The following is a 16,833-nucleotide window of genomic DNA, read 5'->3' as shown; positions in this document are numbered from 1 at the left end:
ACCCTAAACCATACTTTTTTTTTTTTCTTTTTTTTGAGATGAAGTTTCATTCTTGTTGCCCAGGCTGGAGTGCATTGGCGCGATCTCGGCTCACTGCAACTTCCGTCTCCCGGGTTCAAGTGATTCTCCTGCCTCAGCCTCCCGAGTAAGTGGGATTACAGGCATGCACCACCACGCCCAGCTAATTTTGTATTTTTAGTAGAGACGGGGTTTTACCATGTTGGGTGGGTCTTGAACTCCTGACCTCGTGATCCACTCGCCTTAGCCTCCCAAAGTGCTGGGATTACAGGTGTGAGCCACCGCACCTGGCCACCAAACCATGCTTTCAAGTAAATAATTAGCACTTTATTGTACTGAAGGTGTGATATTTTGAAAATTTAAAGTTCTGGTCTTCATGGGTCTTTGTTTCGTTTTACTTACTGCTGTATCTAATATCTCCTTTTTTTTTTCTTTTTTGAGACAGAGTCTCAGTCTGTCGCCCAGGCTGGAGTGCAGTGGTGCAATTTCAGCTCACTGCATCCTCCGCCTCCTGGGTTCAAGCAATTCTGCCTCAGTCTCCTGAATAGCTTGGATTACAGGTGCCCGCCACCACGCCTGGCTATTGTATTTTTCAATAGAGACGGGGTTTCATCATATTGGCCAGACTGGTCTCAAACTTCTGACCTCGTGATCCACCCGCCTCAACCTCTGAAAGAGCTGGGATTACAGACGTGAGCCACCGCGCCCTGTGTAGTATCTCATTTTGTGCCTGGTTATCTGTGAGCTGGACAGTATATTTGAAAAATTACGGTGGGCATGGTGGCTCAGGCTGGGTGCGGTAGCTCACACCTGTAATCCCAGCACTTTCGGAGGCCAAGGTGGGCAGATCACGAGGTCAGAAGTTTGAGACCAGCCTGGCCAATATAATGAAAACCCGTCTCTACTAAAAATACAAAAAATCAGCCGGGCGTGGTGGCGGGCACCTGTAATCCCAGCTAGTAGGGAGGCTGAGCCGGGAGAATCACTTGAACCCAGGAGGAGGAGGTTGCAGTGATTCAAGATCGCATACCATTGCACTCCAGCCTAGGCAACAAGCAAAACTCCATCTCAAAAAAAAAAAAAAAAAATTATTATTTGCAGGAGTGAACAGGACAAGAATGAGGGTATCTACCTCTAAGAAGGATTTATGTTGCCTGTGGCTGAGGATACTACCAAATCATCTGATGCAGGTTTCAGAAGGCTGAAAGTACCTCAAGCCATCCAGATTAAATATAACCTGGTGGCAAGTGCACTTGAGAACTGGTTTACTTTTTTTGTTTGGTTTTGTTGTTGTTTTTTGAGACGGAGTCTCACTCTGTCACCCAGGCTGGAGTGCAGTGGCACGATCTCGGCTCACTACAATCTCTGCCTCCCGGGTTCAAAGGATTCCCCTGCCTCAGCCTCCGGAATAGCTAGGAGTACAGGCATGTGCTATCAAGCACAGCTAATTTTCGTGTTTTTAATAGAGACAGGGTTTCACCATGTTGGCCAGGCTGGTCTTGAACTCCTGACGTCAGGTGATCTGCCTGCCTCGGCCTCCCAAAGTACTGAGATTACAGGAGTGAGCCACCACACGTGGCTGAGAAATGGTTTACTTTTGATTCACCTTTATCTTAAAGGTGTAATTCTTTGTGATCCCAATTTAAGGTGTCTGTGGTGAGAATTCCCACCATTAGCTAGCCTTAGGTTTTGACTTTTGTCCAGTCCTTTGAGGCTGCTGAAAGACTTCTAAAAGTGCAGCTCAGGTGTCCAAGAACTTCTTCCAGATTGGCAAATGCCTTAAAGGAAAAAGCTCTGACTGTTAGGCTTAGCTCTGCTTTCTCCTTACTTAGACTTTGGTTCAGTTCTTCCTTATTACCTGGTTAGCTTTTTGATGCCTTTAAGAGAATGACGACGGGCTGGGCATGGTGGCTCACGCCTGTAATCCCAACACTTTGGGAGGCTGAGGTGGGAGGATCATTTGAGACCAGCCTGGGCAACATCAGAAGAACCTGCCTTTGCAAAAAATAAACTAAAAAAATTAGCCAGGCGTGGTGGCACACACCTGTGGTCTCAGCTTCTCTGGAGGCTGAGGTGGAAGAATCACAAGCCTGGGAGGTTGAGGCTGCTGTGAGCCATGATTGTGCCATAGCACTCCAGCTTGGGTGACAGAGCAAGACTCTTGTCAAAAAACTATATATATATAAAATTATTTTTTTAACTGCTTTTTTTTTTTGAGGTGGAGTTTTGCTGTTGTCGCCCAGGCTGGAGTGCAGTGGCATGATCTCTGCTCACTGCAACCTCCGCCTCCTGGGTTCAAGTGATTCTCCTGCCTCAGCCTCCCCCAAGTAGCTGGGATTACAGGCACCTGCCACCACACCTGGCTAATTTTTGTATTTTTAATAGAGATGACGTTTCATCATGTTGGCCAGGCTGGTCTCGAACTCCTGACCTGAGGCAATCCACCCGCCTTGGCCTCCCAAAGTGCTGGGATTACAGGTGTGAGCCAACGCGCCCAGCCATTTTCATTGCTTTTTAGTTGGCTTTGTCAGTAGGTTTTTCTATTTATTTTTTAGAGATGGTCTCGCTCTGTTGCCCTTGTTGGAGTGTGGTGGTGCAATCATAGCTCACTGCAGCTCAAGCGACTCCCCCACCCTTGGCCTCCCAAAGTGCTGAGATTACAGGTGTGATCTCCCAGATTTTATTTTTTTAAATTTAGGGTGACCATCGCCCATGGCATGGCCCTCAGGAGGTCATGTGCCCTCAGGTGGATCCAGATTTTCTTTTTCTTTTCTTTTTTTTTTTTGAGACGGAGTCTTGCTCTGTCACCCAGGCTGGAGTGCAGTGGCGCAATCTCAGTTCACTGCAAGCTCCACCTCCTGGGTTCACGCCATTCTCCCGCCTCAGCCTCCCCAGTAGCTGGGACTATAGATGCCCGCCACCACGCCTGGCTAATTTTTTTTTGTATTTTTAGTAGAGACGGGGTTTCACCGTGATAGCCAGGATGGTCTCAATCTCCTGGCCTCGTGATCCGCCTGCCTCGGCCTCCCAGATTGCTAGGATTACAGGCGTGAGCCACCGCACCCGGCCAGGTGGATCCAGATTTTCTAATGCTCCATTTCTAGGAGTGAAAGTACCTATATTTCTTGTCTCATCAGGGCTTTCATTAGTTGATGAAGGCTGTTAACCTGCCAACCTGCCTTGCTACCCAACATGCCTTCTTGTTAGTTAAACATAAGTAGGAAAAGACATGTTTATGTTGGCTTTGAGTGTTAATCATTCAGCAAGTATTACTGGTGTCTTCTGTGTTCTTTATTTCTGGAGGAATGATATTTGAGTTTTGAAAGCCTGACAAGTTCTGTAAATGGCCCTAGCCCTTCTGTCTTATAACGCTAGTACCCAATTTCGAGTTTAACATAAATAAATAGTCAACTGAATCTACTGAGAAGGGACTCGGTCTAGCAAGAGATATAAGCAGGCAAGGTAAAAGTTGGCAAGTGTTGTGTGACTGGTACAGGTAGTAGACTGAGGAGAGGGCGATTCTGATCAGGGAAAGCTTCATTGGAGGAGGTAGGGTTGAAACGTTCGAAGAATGAACGAGGCCGGGTGTGGTGGCTCACACCTGTAATCCCAGCACTTTGGGAGGCCGAGGTGGGCAGATCACAAGGTCAGGAGATCGAGACCATCCTGGCTAAGATGGTGAAACCCCCGTCTCAACTAAAAATACAAAAAATTAGCCAGGCGTGGTGGCGGGCGCCTGTAGTCCCAGCTACTCAGGAGGCTGAGGCAGGAGAATGGCATGAACCCAGGAGGTGGAGCTTGCAGTGAGCCGAGATCACGCCACTGCACTCCAGCCTGGGCAACAGAGCGAGACTCTGTCTCAAAAAAAAAAAAAAAAAAAAGAATGGGCTCAGGTAGGTGAAAGTAGGGATAGTAATGGGAAACCATGGTGGTATGCAGAGAGGACATTCTCGTTTAGCAAGAGTAGAAAACTGTTGTGGATCCCAGGAAAAGTCTGGAGCTAGGTAATAGGGGCTAGATAATAGAGGGCTTTGACTAATAGGAGTTTGGCCCTTATCCTGTGGAAATCTGAAGGGTTTTGGGAAAATGAATTCAGGGCTAGGTGCAAGACAGAAGGGCAAATACCAGACTAAGACACACAGCCACTAAGAGCCTCTTTTTTTTTTTTTTTTTTGTCCAATCAGAGGTAATGAGGCCTATATATTTATTAGGAAGGATGATTAACCACGGCTGTAGCTTCACCTAAGAGGAACGTGGCTCTTGGGCCGGGTGCGGTGGCTCACGCGTGTAATCCCAGCACTTTGGGAGGTCAAGGTGGGCGGATCACCTGAGGTCAGGAGTTCAAGACCAGCCTGACCAACATGGAGAAACCTCTTCTCTACTAAAAATACAAAATTAGCCGGGCGTGGTGGTGCATGCCTGTAATCCCCGTTACTCGGGAGGCTGAGGCAGGAGAATCACTTGAACCTGGGAGGTGGAGGTTGTGGTGAGCTGAGATCACACCATTGCACTCCAGCCTGGACAATAAGAGCAAAACTCTGTCTCAAAAAAAAAGAGAGGAATGCTCTTGAAGAATCTTTCTAGTCTCATCTTCCCTGTCCCCTTAGACACACCTTCAAAGATCCTTTTTCTTTTGGTTTGGCTTGTCTTTCCCCCTCACTTTACCTAATCCAGCCCAATTCCATAGCCGCTGCTGGTTCCTTTAATGGAGGAGGGAAGTGGGGTGACATAGATTCTCTTAAACCTACCTATTTAAAGGCATTAATTAGCGTTTGCATGCACTACTTTAAAATTTTCCTCTCAATTGCTTGAGTCCAGGAGTTCGAGGTTACGGTGAACTATGATTTCACCATTGCAGTCCAGCCGAGGCAACAGAGAGAGACCCTCTTAAAAAAAAAAAAAAAAAAAAACTTTTTCCTCTCAGACTCTGTCCCTAGCATTGACTCACCCCATCATTTTTTTTTTTTTTTCTTGAGATGGAGTTTCAAGAAAAAACTCCAGGCTGGAGGCAGTGGTACGGTCTCGGCTTACTGCAACCTCCGCCTCCCAGGTTTAAGCGATTCTCCCTGCCTCAGCCTCCCAAATAGCTGGGATTACAGGCACCCGCCACCACACCCAGCTAATTTTTTGTATTTTTAGCAGAGATGGGGCTTCTCCATATTAGCCAAGCTGGTCTGGAACTCCTGACTTCAAGTGATCCACCCACCTTGGCCTCCCAAAGTACTGGGATTACAGGCACGAGCCACCCCGCCCGGCCTTCACCTATTATATCTATTCTTGTCTTTTAAATAGTGAGTGACTTCACAGCTCAGTCTCTTTGTTCTGAACTTCCATTCTGAGTCGCAACCCAGGTACACCTTAGGAAGGGCGGGATCCCGTCATCCTGTCCCTGAACATCAACTAGTGAGACAGCTGATGAGGCTGGCTCGGTGTGTGACGGAGGCCCCCTCAGAGTCAGCAGAGCCAAGCGTACAGCGCACATCAGGCAGAGCAGGCCAGAGGCAGGGAAGACACACTGGGGCAGGGCCAGTGGGCACATCTGGACCACCTGCGAGGGCTCTGCAGGGAACCGTGACTACAAGCCAGTTGTGAGTAGTCCCCTGCAGAGGCTGCCCACCCAAGGTTTGGTTGGGGTGGAACGTGATGACAGCACATACACTAAGAAGGTGGGAACCGGGGGCTGGGCACAGTGGCTCATGCCAGTAATCCCAGCACTTTGGGAGGCCAAGGCGAGTGGATCACCTGAGGTCAAGAGTTCGAGACCAGCCTGGCCAATATCGTGAAACCCTGTCTCTACTTAAAATTGAATTTAAAAAAACTGGGGGCCAGGCCCGGTGGCTCATGCCTGTAATCCCAGCACTTTGGGAGGCCAAGGCGGGTGGATCATGAGGTCAAGAGATCGAGACCATCCTGGCCAACATGGTGAAATCCCGTCTCTACTAAAAATACAAAAACTAGCCAGACGTGGTGGTGGGCACCTGTAGTCCCAGCTACTCAGGAGGCTAAGGCAGGAGAATCGCTTGAACCCGGGAGGCGGAGATCGCGGTGAGCAGAGATAGCGCCACTGTACTCCAGCCTGGCGACAGAGCGAGACTGTATCTCAAAAAACAAAACAAAACAAAACAGTGGGAACAGGGTTGTCACCTACCTAGCAGGGCTCTGAGAGAGCTGGGCAGGCCCAAAGTGGCTTGAGAAGGTAAGGGAAAAATCCTGGCCTGCGCTCGGGGTCACAGAGTGGGGGCCCAGGGGGAGTTCCTGCTGAGGGCAGGGCCTTGCCAGGCTTCGGTCTCCATCCAGTGCCAAAGGTGGGAGCTCCCAGGCTGTCAGCATCTCCAGATGAGGGCAGAAGGGAGAGGCTTAAACTCAAGTCACATGTCCAGCAATGGAGTCCTACGGCCACCCCGTCTGGGAAGTGAGGAGCGCCTCTGCCCGGCTGCTGTGCAACCCTCCAAGTGTGAAGTGACAGCCTTGTGTGTGATCTTTCTGCCCTCCCCAAGTTTGCATTTTCGATATTAAAGTTTACTTTTTAATTATGTTTTAAATTGGAAAATTAAAAAAAAAATAGTGACTTAATGAATTATGTGGCTACTCTTCCTCTTCCCCAATTTTCAGTATTCTACCTGAAACTCTTTCCTCTTAACTCCCAGATCAAATAATTTTAAGCCTTCTGTAGGCTGTCCCTCTGCAGCCAAAATCAGTGATTCAGCAGTCCTCATCCTAGAGAAGCTCACAATCTAGTGGGCAGAAGACTCCTTACTTTGGTAAGTGTTCTTTGGGTCTGGACAGAGAGAGGGCAGGGTGTTTCCTGGGGAAGGTTATTCAGCTGCCCTGGCAGGTTCCCTCCAGGTAGTGTAATTACCCTCATCTGTGTTCAGGAATCTGACTCACTAATAAAGCTATATTGGTCTATAAAACCAGACTCCTGGCCAGGCGCAGTGGCTCACGCTTGTAATCCCAGCACTTTGGGAGGCCGAGACGGGTGATCACGAGGTCAGGAGTTCAAGACCAGCCTGGCCAAAATGGTGAAACCTCGTCTCTACTAAAAATACAGAAAAATTAGCTGGGCGTGGTGGCACGTGCCTGTAATCCCAGCTACTCCAGAGGCTGAGGCAGAGAATTGCTTAAACCTGGAGAGGCGGAGGTTGCAGTGAGTCGAGATCACACCACTGCACTCCAGCCTGGGCGACAGAGTGAGACTCCGTCTCAATAAATAAATAAATAAATAAATAAAAATAAAAAAAAATAAAAAACCAAACTCCAGTGTGTTAATTTATGATGAAAACATATGTCAGGTAGACTGGTCCTTTGGCCTTACTAGTTTATTTTCTTCATGTAATCATACTGCTTGGGAAGCTTAGTTAAAGTTAAAAGGCAGCTCTATAAATCAAAATGAGAGGAGTTAGTTGTTCTAGGGATGGGATGTTTACCAAAATCAAGTTACCCCTCCCACCATGAGCCTGGCTCAGTCTCTCCCCAATTCATTTTGACTCAGTGATTCCTGATTGTTTCACCTGTTCAACTTGATATTTCTTCCACCCCCAAATGGCACAATCTTAGATGTCACTTAGATGATCGCTCTGGTTTCCATTATATTCCAGCCCTTAAGACCCGTTTGTTTTTCACATTACTTTGCTTCTCTGCTCTGTTGTGTCTGTCCTACAGCCGAATTACCAGGTTAGGAGTAGGGAGACTCTCCAAACACCATCTTCCCCAAATGTGCTACCCAGCTTATTCAAATCTGTGTGGCAGTGGTACCAGGATACAGACCTAAATAAAGTTCCCAATGTGCTAAATTATAGATGGCCTATCTGTAGAAGGGTACTGTGAGAGCTTTTCTCAGGGTATGACTAAGAGGTGTGTAAACATGAGGGAACCTTACAGGTCAAGGACAGAAATCCCGTGAATGCAGACCCAGGAAACCTTTAGACGGCTCTGCCTACAACCTTGCAGACACCCTGTGCATGCAGCAGCTGAGGCTTGTTCAGAGGGGTGGGACTCAGGGCCTTGCATTAGCACTTCCAGCCCCGCTTTGTTACCCTGGGAGCAAGGCTATGTTGGGAAGAATAGCTAGTCCTATTCCACTGGGTGTTGGGGCCTCGGGATCCATGAAACGGAAAACAGCAATAGCGTGGGCTTGCCTCTCTACACATGAAGGCCTCCTTTGATTTCAGTATAAAAACACCCATGAAGCAATGGATATGCAGATCCAGGCAAAGAAAAGGTAAAGGTAGGGAAGGGGGGAGGGGACAGCAACATTACCTCGCTTGTGACATAGGGAGCAACAAAATGCAGGCAGCCGCCAGTGGCACGCAGGCTCAGTTCTAGCAGGGGGTACTCTGGGATTTTTAGTTTCTCAGCCTTTGCAGCCAAGGAAGACTGACACCTACATCCTTGCACCCCTGTCATGCATACAGCAAGACTGTATGCAGGGCCCAGTGGAGGAGGCTGGGGAATCATCATTTAACAATATCTATAATAGACATTTACAGGGCTGGTGGGATCTCAAAAAGGCCTGTAAATGCCTGAGGAATTCAGGAAGTTTTCACCAGAAAATGATGTGATAAACTGGATCTGAATGGATTAGGCATTCGCCAGGGAGACAGTGGGAAGGTAGCAGCAAGTGGGTGGGATCGTTCCAGGCGAAGAAACTGCTCCTACAAACTTGGAGCGTGAAAGCAATTGTGGATGGCTGAGAACACGAGTTTGAGTGGGGGCAGTAAGCAATGGGATCTGAGGATTTAGAAATGGGTGAATGATCTTGAATGCCAAACCCAAGAATTTTTACCTTTTCTTGAAGCATTGACACACAGCCGGGGCAGAATGAATGGCTCCCTTCTTTGTGTTTCATTCATCTTTCTGTAACAGAAGATCACTGGCTACAACATTTTGATTGTTTCTTCATCCCAAGAACTCAAGGGCCATGGAAGTGTTGCTGTTTTCATAAGTTATTAGGGTACAGGTGGTATTTGGTTACATGAGTAAGTTCTTTAGTGGTGATTTGTGAGATTTTGATGCACCCATCACCCAAGCAGTATACACCATACCCTATTTGTAGTCTTTTATCCCTCGCCCCCCTCCCGCCCTTTCCTCCAGGTCCCCAAAATCCACTGTATCATCCTTAAGCCTTCGCGTCCTCATAGCTTAGCTCGCACATATCAGTGAGAACATACGATGTTTGATTTTCCATTCCTGAGTTACTTCACTTAGAATATTAGTCTCCAATCTCATCCAGGTCACTGCAAATACCATTAATTCATTCCTTTTTATGGCTGAGTAGTATTCCATCGTATATATATATACACCACAGTTTCTTTTTTTTTTTTTTCTTTGAGACGGGAGTCTTGCTCTGTTGCCCAGGCTGGAGTGCAGTGGTGTGATCTCAGCTCACTGCAACCTCTAAGCCTCCTGGGTTCAAGCGATTCTCCTGCCTCAGCCTCCTGAGTAGCTGGGATTACAGGCACGTGCCACCACGCCCGGCTAATTTTTTGTATTTTTAGTAGAGACGGGGTTTCACCGTGTTAGCCAGGGTGGTCTCCATCTCCTGAACTCATGATCCACCCACCTTGGCCTCCCAAAGTGCTGGGATTACAGGCATGAGCCACTGCGCCCGGACCACAGTTTCTTTATCCACTCGTTGATTGATGGGCATTTGGGTTGGTTCCACGTTTTTGCAACTGAGAATTGTGCTGCTATAAACATGTGTGTACAAGTATCTTTTTCGTATAATGACTTCTTTTCCTCTGGATAGATACCCAGTAGTGAGACTGCTGGATCAAATGGTAGTTCTACTTTTAATTCTTTAAGGAATCTCCACATAGTTTTCCATAGTGGCTGTACCAGTTTACATGCCCACCAGCAGTGTAGAATTGTTCCTTGATCACCGCATCCATGCCAACATCTACTGCTTTTTTTATTTTATTTTATTTATTTTTTTAGAGACAAGAGTCTTGCACTATCCCCCAAGGCTGGAGTGCAGTGGCGTGACCTTGGCTCACTGCAACCTCCAACTCCCAGGTTTAAGCGATTCTCATGCTTTAGCTTCCCGAGTAGCTGGGATTACAGGCGCCTGCCACCACGCATAGCTAATTTTTGTACTTTTAGTAGAGACAGGCTTTCATCACATTGGCCAGGCTGGTCTCAAACTCCTGGCCTCAGGTGATCTGCCTGCCTTGGCCTCCCAAAGTGCTGGGATTACAGGCATGAGCCACCATGCCTGTTTATTTATTTATTTATTTATTTATTTATTATTATTATTTTTTTTTTTTTGAGACGGAGTCCGCCTGTGTAGCCCAGGCTGGAGTGCAGTGGCGCGACTTGGCTCACTGCAAGCTCCGCCTCCCGGGTTGACACCATTCTCCTGCCTCAGCCTCCCCAGTAGCTGGGATTACAGGCGTCCGCCATCACGCCCGGCTAATTTTTTGTATTTTTAGTAGCGACGGGGTTTCACCGTGTTAGCCAGGATGGCCTTGATTTCCTGACCTCGTGATCCACCCGCTTCCGCCTCCCAAAGTGCTGGGATTACAGGCATGAGCCACCGCGCCCGGCCTTTTTTGATTTTTTTACTATGGCCATTCTTGCAGCAGTATAATGGTATCGCATTGTGGTTTTGATTTGCATTTCCCTGATCATTAGTGATGTTGAGCTTTTTAAAATATGTTTGTTGGTCATTTGTATATCTTCTTTTGAGAATTGTGTATTCATGTCCTTAGCCCACTTTTTGATGGGATTTTTTTTTCTTACTGATTTGTTTGAGTTTGTTTTTGTTATAGATTCTGGATATTAATCCTTTGTCAGATATAGATTGTGAAGATTTTCTGTCACTCTGTGGGTTGTCTGTTTACTCTGCTGGCTGTTACTTTTGCCATGCAAAATCTCTTTAGTTTAATTAAGTCCCAACTATTTGTCTTTGTTTTTATTGCATTTGCTTTTGGCTTCTTCGTCATGAAATTCTTGCCTAAGCCAATGTCTAAGTTATTTTCTAGACTTTTTATAGTTTCAGGTCTTAGATTTAAGTCCTTAATCCATCTTGAGTTGATTTTTATTTAAGGTGAGAGATGAGGATCCAGTTTCATTCTCCTACACATGGCTAGCCAATTGTCCAGGCACCATTTGTTGAAAAGGTGTCCTTTCCTCACTTTATGTTTTTGTTTGCTTTGTCAAAGATCAGTTGGGTGTAAATATTTGGGTTTGTTTCTGGGTTCTCTATTCTGTTCCATTGGTCTATGTGCCTATTTATTTATTTTATTATTATTATTATTATTATATTATTATTATTATTATTTTGAGATGGAGTCTTGCTCCTGTCGAGCAGGCTGGAGTGCAGTGGCGTGATCTTGGCTCGCTGCAACCTCCACCTTCCAGGTTCAAGCAATTCTCCTTCCTCAGCCTCTTGAGTAGCTGGGATTACAGGCGTGCACCACCCCGCCGGGCTAATTTTTTTATTTTTAGTAGAGATGGGGTTTGGCCATGTTGGCCAGGCTGGTCTCAAACTCCTGACCTCAGGTGATCCACCTGTCTCGGCCTCCCAAAGTGCTAGGATTACAGGTGTGAGCCACCGCACCCGGCCTATGTGCCTATTTTTATATCAGTACTATGCTGTTTTGTGACTATGGCCTTATAGTATAGTTTAAAATCAGGTAATGTGATGCCTCCAGATTTGTTCTTTTTGCTTAGTCTTGCTTTGGCTATGCAAGCTCTTTTTTGGTTCCATATAAATTTTATAATTTTTTTTTTTAGAATTGTTTTTTCTAATTCTGTGAAGAATGGTGGTGGTATTTTGATGGGGATTGCGTTGAATTTGTAGATTGCTTTTGGCAGTATGGTCATTTTCACAATATTGATTCTACCCATCCATGAACATGGGATGTGTTTCCATTTGTTTGTGTCATCTATCATTTCTTTCAGCAGTGTTTTGTAATTTTCCTTGTAGAGGTCTTTTGCCTCCTTGGTTAGGTATATTCCTAAATATTTTATTTTATTTTTTGCAGCTATTGTAAAAGGTGTTGAATTTTTTTTGTTTGTTTTTGTGGTTTTTTGTCTTTGTTTTGTTTTTGTTTGTTTTGAGACAGAGTCCCACTCCATTGCCCAGGCTGGAGTGCAATGGCGTGATCTTGACTTGCTGCAATTTCCGCCTCCCAGGTTCAAGTGATTCTCCTGCCTCAGCCTCCCAAGTATTTGGGATTACAGGCACCTGCCACCATGCCCAGCAAATTTTTATATTTTTAGTAGAGACGGGGCTTCACCAAGTTGGCCAGGCTGGTTTCAAACTTCTGACCTCAGGTGATCCACCCACCTTGCCTTCCCAAAGTGCTGGGATTACAGGTGTGAGCCACCACACCCAGCCTCCCTCTCTCCCTCCCTCCCTCCCTCCCTTCCTTCCTTCCCTCCCTCCTTCCTTCCATTCTCTCTGTCTCTCTGTCTCTCTCTCTTTTTGACAGGGTCTTGCTCTGTCACCCAGACTGGAGTTCAGTAGCTCAATCATGGCTCACTGCAGCCTCAACCTTTTGGGCTCAAGTGATCCTCCTGCCTCAGCCTCCTGAGTAGCTGGGACTACAAGCAACACACCACCATGCCCAGCTAATTTTTTTTAAATTTTTTTTGTTGTTGTTGTATTGACAAGATCTCACTATGTTGCTCAGGCTGGTCTCGAACTCCTGGGCTCAAGCAATCCACTTCAGCCTCCTAAAGTGCTGGGATTACAGGCATGAGCCATAATGCTTAACCCTGCATGGTATTTCTGAGGAATGATATGATGAAATCTGTATTTTAGGATGACCAGTCATGCAGAACAGATTGAAGTGAGGAGTTGGGAGACAAGAAGGAAGAGATAAATTGGAAATTTGTTGAAGGAATATTTGACAGAACTTGTGCTGTAATTAAATACTAAATGAAAGAAAAGGAAAAGGTAGAATACAACTCCAGAGTTTGCTGCCTAAGTGGCTGGGAAGATGACACCATCAACAAACAAGAAAGGGGGCAGGGGACTGGAAAAGGTAGTGATAACTCGCCACTAGCACTTTGTGGGCAAGGGCCATGAGTTACCAGTTATATAATCCTGCAGTATTCAGCTGGACATACAAGAGGTCTTCACAAAGTTTATGAAAAATGTGTATTATGAAAAAACTATGCATAGATTTCAAAAAATTTTTGCACCAAAATAAATTTGTACTAACTTGTTATAACATGTCTGAGCAGGATCTACTTTGAGGCACTATGAAGGATAAGACATTAGTTTGAAAAGAGCCCCTATAAGAGCAACATGAATTCTGCTAAAATTGAAGCAAGAACAAATATCAAGTTTATGGTTAAGCTTGGGTGGAAGAATGGTGAGATCATTGATGCTTTACGAAAAGCTTATGGGGACAATGCCTCAAAGAAATCAGCAGTTTACAAATAGATAAATTGTTTTTTGTTGTTGTTGTTTTTTGAGAGGGAGTCTCACTCTGTCACCCAGGCTGGAGTGCAGTGGCGTGATCTAGGCTCGCTGCAGCCTCTGCCTCCCACGTTCCAGTGATTCTCCTGCCTCAGCCTCCCTGGGTAGCTGGGATTACAGGCGCCTGCCACCACGCCTGGCTAATTTTTGTATTTTTAGTAGAGATGGGGTTTTGCCATGTTGGCCAGGCTGGTCTTGAACTCCTGACCTCAGGTGATACACCTGCCTCGGCCTCCCAAAGTGCTGGGATTACAAGCATGAGCCACCGCACGTGGCCAGATAATTTGTTTTAAGAAGGGATGAGATTAGGCCGGGCTGTGCCTCTACTACAGACTCCTAGTATTTATTTTCTTTAAGAATACTTGGCCAGGCGTGGTGGCTCATGCCTGTAATCTCAGCACTTTGAGATGCCGAGGCAGGCGAATCACCTGAGGTCAGGAGTTCAAGACCAGCCTGGCCAACATGGTGAAACCCCGTCTCCACCAAAAATACAAAAATTAGCTGGGCATTGTGGTGGGCGCTTATAATCCCAGCTACCTGGGAAGGCTGAGGCAGGAGAACTGCTTGAACCCAAGAGGCAGAGGTTGCAGTGAGCCGAGACCGCGCCATTGCACTCCAGCCTGGGTGACAGAGCAAGACTCCATCTCCAAAAAGAAACAAAATAAAGAAGGGATGAAATGATGTTGAAGATGAAACCCACAGTGGCAGACCATCCACATCAATTTATGAGAAAAACATTTTGTGTCCTAACTGAAGTGGATTGACAACAGCAGAAATAATAACCAATACCATAGGCATCTCACTTGGTTCGGCTTACATAATTCTGACTGAAAAACTAAAGTTGAGCAAACATTCCACTTGGCAGGTGCCAAACCATCATGCCCAGATCAGCTGCAGAGCTTTCAATGGGAATTTTAAACAAGCAGGATGAAGATCCTGAAGCATTTCTTTGAAGAATTGTAATAGGAGATGAAACATGGCTTTACCAGTACAATCCTAAAGACAATGCACAATCAAAGCAATGGCTACCAAGAGGTGGAAGTGTCTGGTCAAAGCAAAAGTGGACCAGTCAAGAGCAAAGGTCATGTCATTCGTTTTTTTTTGAATGTTCAAGGCATTTTGTTTATTGACTTTCTGGAGGGCCAAAGAACAATAACATCTGCTTATTATGAGAGTGTTTTGAGAAAACTAGCAAAAGTTTTAGCAGAAAAATGCCTGGGAAAGCTTCACCAGAGTCATTCTCTGCTATAACAATGTTCCTGCTCATTTCTCTCAGCAAACAAGGGCAATTTTGCAAGAGTTTTGATGGGAAATCATTAGGCATCCACCTTACAGTACTGATCTGGCTCCTTCTGACTTCCTTTTGCTTTTTTTTTTTTTTTTTTGGAGACAGAGTTTTGCTTTTGTTGCCCAGGCTGGAGTGCAATGGTGCGATCTCGGCTCCCTGCAACCTCTGCCTCTCCAGTTCAAGCGATGCTCCTGCCTCAGCCTCCTAAGTAGCTGGGATTACAGGTGCCTGCCACCACACCTGGCTAATTTTTTGTATTTTTAGTAGAGACAGGGTATCACCATGTTGGTCAGGCTGGTCTTGAACTCCTGAACTCAGGTGATCTGCCTGCCTCAGCCTCCCAAAATGCTGGGATTACAGGCATTAGCCACTGCACCTGGCCCTTGTTTTCTAATCTTAAAAAACTCTTTCAAGGGCACCCCATTTTTTCTCAGGTTAATAATGTATAAAAGAGGCTGCCTTATCCTTACAAGCAGCCTGCCCTCAACTCTCTCTCAGAGTGTTAAAAAAAATGTATCCTGTAGTCCCAGCTACTCGGGAGGCTGAGGCAGGAGAATGGCGTGAACCCGGGAGGCGGAGCTTGCAGTGAGCTGAGATCGCGCCACTGCACTCCAGCCTGGGCGACAGAGCGAGACTCCGTCTCAAAAAAAAAAAAAAAAAAAAAAAAAAATGTATAAAAGGGCCAGGCATGGTGGCTCATGCCTGTAATCTCAGCACATTGGGAGGCCCAGGCAGGAGGATCACTTGAGCCCAGGAGCTGGAGACCAGCCTGGGAAACATAAAGAGATACTGATCTCCACAAAAAATTTTTTTTAAAGAATTAGCTTGGCCGGGCGCAGTGGTTCACGCCTGTAATCCTAGCACTTTGGGAGGCTGAGGCGGGCAGATCACGAAGTCAACAGATCTAGACCATCCTGGCCAATATGGTGAAACCTCATCTCTACTAAAAAAAAATACAAAAATCAGCTGGGAGTGGTGGCGCACACCTGTAGTCCCAGCTATTCAGGAGGCTGAGGCAGGAGAATCGCTTGAACCTGGGAGGTGGAGGTTGCAGTGAGCCAAGATTGCACCACTGCATTTCAGCCTGGTGACAGAGTGAAGCTCTGTCTCAAAAAAAAAAAAAAAAAAAGAATTAGCTGGGCACAGCGGCATGTCTGTAGTCCCAGCTACTTGGGAGGCTGAAGCAGGAGGATTGCTTGAGCCCTGGAGTTTGAGGCTGCAGTGATCTATGATAGCACTACTGCACTCCAGCCTGGGTGATGGAGTGAGACCCTATCTCAAATAAAATAATAATTATAATAAAGACTGCCAGGCACATGGTGGCATGCACATGTGGTCCCAGCTATTTGGGAGGCTGAGGTGGGAGGATCACCAGAGCCCAGGGAGGTTGAGGCTGCAGTGAACTGTGATTGCACCACTGCACTCCAGCAGGGCAATGGGAGTGAGACTCTGTCTCAAAAGTAATAATTTTATTTATATATATATATATATATATATATATATTCTAGTATTTTCCTCCCATACCTCCAATGTATAATATCTCATGCACCCTGTGGTCCACCCTCCAAAGACATACACACAACACTTTAGAGTCTCTGATGTAGTCAAAGGGAGTCATTGGAGGTTCTGGAACAGATGACAGGCATGGTAGCAGTTGATTCACAAACTGAAAGCTGAGACATCAAAGAACTGCGACTGCCTTGGAATGTTTCCCATGTGCTAGCCACCGCCTCAGTGCTTTATACATAAATCAGTTAATCCCTATAGCAACCCTCCATTGTGAATACCATAATTATCTTAACAGATGAGGAGACTGAGGCACAATGAAGTTAAGAAACTTTCCTAGAGTCACACGAAATTGGTGGGGGCCTACTTTTTTTTTTTTTTTTTTTTTGAGACTGAGTCTAGCTCTGTCGCCAGGCTGGAGTCCAGTGGCGCGATCTCACCTCACTGCAACCTCCGCCTCCCGGATTCAAGCGATTCTCCTGCCTCGGCCTCCCCCCACTAGCTGGGGTTACAGGCACTCGCTGCCACACCCAGCTAATTTTTGTATTTTTAGTAGAGACAGGGTTTCACCATATTGGCCAGGATGGTC

The sequence above is a fragment of the Pan paniscus genome, chromosome 1 (genome assembly GCF_029289425.2).
Source record: "Pan paniscus chromosome 1, NHGRI_mPanPan1-v2.0_pri, whole genome shotgun sequence".
Taxonomy (NCBI): Eukaryota; Metazoa; Chordata; class Mammalia; order Primates; family Hominidae; genus Pan; species Pan paniscus.
Note: the sequence above shows the minus strand (reverse complement) of the source record.